At 36.6% G+C, this 3329-nt stretch overlaps 1 long non-coding RNA gene across 4 annotated transcripts in view; it reads left to right on the top strand.

Moving 5' to 3' along the window:
- Positions 1–3329, top strand: part of LOC106882054 (uncharacterized) — a 49871-nt gene that overhangs the window by 15179 nt on the left and 31363 nt on the right. For 2 of the 4 annotated variants that reach the window (XR_008267058.1, XR_008267055.1), the window contains one exon: positions 1542–1666. This is a non-coding gene — a long non-coding RNA (uncharacterized LOC106882054). Of the gene's footprint in view, positions 1–1541; positions 1667–1947; positions 3324–3329 lie in introns of those variants that run through there. The other 2 variants (XR_008267056.1, XR_008267057.1) reach the window with 2 other exon arrangements.

Raw genomic sequence — 3329 nt, 5'->3', positions numbered from 1 at the left:
GTATGGTCGAGATAGTATTGTGTTTTCGCTTCATTTCATAGGAAACACTATGTTGTCGAACATTTCTGTATACGTAGTTGACGCTAATTAGATGTATTTTATAAAGTATTTTAGAAACATATTCAATTAGGCGACGTCAAAGATCATTAGTGACTAATGTGGTAAAGTAGTGATGGTGGAATGGGGTGTGAGCAGGGTTTCATATTCCTTGTAATGTTGTTAACTACGACATCAGGAAGACAGTTTCTGTCAGATAAATATTTCTACAGAGGTGTCAATTTTGTCCCCTCAGATTTGTTTGTAATTCAGTTTTCAGCCCATTCAGAGGCACTGTATTGATTAAGGGGACATCAAAGAATAGATAACGGTTTGGTTGATATATAGAAGAGGGTATCCTAGATTCGTGAGAATCAGTTCCTTTCTACCATTTCAGATCTTCTTTGCACTGCTATAATGTAAGGATGAAGAGTTACCTGGGGCAGAGTGAAGTTTTGTGCAAGTGTATCATCATTGAGGACACCTGTTGTCATTTTCTGTTCCACCTGTGTAGAACTAATCTTCGCTCACCTTTATAAACACTGGCTTATTAAGGTGTTTTAAAGCATTTCCTGCATCAGCTGACATTCTGGTGAACAGTGATGCAGGAAATTAAAAACTAATGATTACCTGAGCTATGATTAACAAGGAGATCATGGGTGCATGTTTATACTCCTCGAAGTGGTAACCAAACTGGTTGCCATCGGAATTAAGCAAAGATGAGAATAATGTTGGTTAGAGAAGGGCAAAAGAGAGAGGACAAATTCACGTCATATGTTTAGTGCAGATATAAGAATGGAAAGATAAACCTAAGGAAAGAATGGTGTTATCAAGTAATAATTAAATGAAATAATGACAGAGTGGTTAGATTATGTAGAATGTCTCAAGAGATAAAGGAATGTTTGGAAGACAGTCTAAATATTAAACTATTACATGGTAATCCTGTTGAAACTATAAACATTCTAACCAAAACCATTGTCTTCAACAGTTGATCGTCGATGAAAGGAATCTTAGAAAATAAAATATATTAACAAAGATAGCCGCAGGAGTGGCTGTGTGGTAAGCAGCTTGCTTACCAACCACATGGTTCCGGGTTCATTCCCACTGCGTGGCACCTTGGGCAAGTGTCTTCTACTATAGCCTCGGGCCGACCAAAGCCTTGAGAGTGGATTTGGTAGACGGAAACTGAAAGAAGCCTGTCGTACATATCTATAAATATATATATGTATGTGTGTGTATATGTTTGTGTGTCTGTGTTTGTTCCCCCAACATCGCTTGACAACCAATGGTGGTCTGTTTACGTCACCGTAACCTAGCGGTTCGGCAAAAGATAGCGATAGAATAAGTACTAGGCTTACAAGGAATAAGACCTGAGATCGATTTACTCGACTAAAGCGGTGCCCCAGCATGGTCGCAGTCAATTGACTGAAACAAGTAAAAGAGTAAACGAGTAAAGATAAAGACATTTATCTATAACGTTTAAAACTTGGAAATTTTAATTTCAGAAAATCGAACATTTCAAGACAAGGAAACGCAGACACTGGCAGAGCCAATTGGTGAGTATAAAATAACAGTACTTAATTGATTTCTGTAAGGCTTATCTTCTATTGAACTATTTTGATATCCGAATGATAAAGAGCAGCTTCCATTCTTACCTTTCAATGGAAAGTTTTAGCAGTAAACTAATCATATTAAACATATCGATATTATTGATATTTCACAAAGTGTCCAATGAGGTTAGCACAGTTGGTGAAATGGATAAATTAGAATCACAATAGATTCCAGCTTCTCTTTTGGAACAGCAAAATAATATATATTGTGGTTTAACAGGTGAGATAATGACAAAGCTTTTGTTTGTTTTATATTTTTAAAATGTTTACTGACAAGTTATTGTTTTTATTATTTCTGTAGATGTCTCACATAATCTGGCAGACGTACAATGAAATGTGTTCCAAATATGAACACCCTGTCATTTTTTCACTGATAAATCTCTCATTGTATCCAGTAAACTTTGTTTTATCTAAGTGGAAGACGTTGGTTTGCTGCTCAGACAACCGTTGTCTCGTTCCCTTTCTTCAAGAGAGATAGTGGCTCTATGATACAATACAATCAAATACATTCAAAGGGACATGTGGAAAGAAGAAAGGATAGTGAACACTGTAGATAGCAGCTCCTTAAGAACCTTTGTGACGGTGCTAGGATTGTTTCTGCCGATGCGAAGAGTGGGAGATTATAACGCATTAAAGATGAAGTGAACCAGAATATACGGGAGATATACAACGACCCAAAGCGAAGCCAATCTTTTCTGCTCATGTGTGGTTTGAAATGTCCAATGAAACCAGTAATGAAATATTTTAGCTTAGTGATTTCAACCAGAAAAAGTATAAAGCTTATTGAAGAAGACAATTTCAACAAGAGATGATGGTGTACCATAGAACGTGTACAAATGTTGTACCCAGTTGTTATAAGCATTACCTACTATTTAGAGAGTTGTGGGATAAAGGTGAATTGGTTGATGAATGGTGCAAGACAAAAGGAGTTTCCTCATAAAAGTAATTTAAAGCAGAATTAAGTGGCCAATTGAAACCAATTTCTATCTTGAATGGCAAGATTTACATGGGTGCAATTGCTATGAAATCAGCTACATGTCAGCAAAATAATGATTATATGACTGATAATGTACAGAAGACTGGAATCCGCAGAATGTCTGTGTGTGTAGAATATGCATGTTAAATCTGGGATGCCATATAAGAAGCAAAGAAGAATAAAAGGGATTTGAATGTAGTATGGCTTGATCTGGCTAATGTTTATGGTTTGGTAACATACACACATTGTTGATGGAAGCAAGGGATTTCTTTCATATATGGGATGAGATTAAGAATCTGATGAGAAGTTGCTATAACAATTTCAAAATGTGTTTCATGAGAGAAAATTTCACAAAAGCCTGCCAGGTTCTGGATCTGGAATGGCTGTAGGTTGCACAATATCAGTTGATTTGTGCTCTTTCTGGTTATGCTGCTTAGATTAACAGAATGCCCAGAAGAAATTGCTCAACGGAAAGATATTCATGGCTGACATAACAATACTAACAAGAGACTAAAAGGATATGCAAATAGTTCTGGTTAGTAGACTCGATGGAGTAAGTAATTGGTCAAGAATGTGGTTTCAAGCAAATAAGTAATGCAGTGAAAGGTCAGCGGGAACAAGTGAAGTTACGAATGGCAGGAGAACTCATTCCAAAAGTTAAAGACAAACCAAAAGTTAAAGATGGTGGTACACTATCTTGTTGACTG

The sequence above is a fragment of the Octopus bimaculoides genome, chromosome 30, assembly GCF_001194135.2.
Source record: "Octopus bimaculoides isolate UCB-OBI-ISO-001 chromosome 30, ASM119413v2, whole genome shotgun sequence".
NCBI classification, from domain to species: Eukaryota; Metazoa; Mollusca; class Cephalopoda; order Octopoda; family Octopodidae; genus Octopus; species Octopus bimaculoides.
This window is presented reverse-complemented; position numbering and strand designations above follow the sequence as displayed.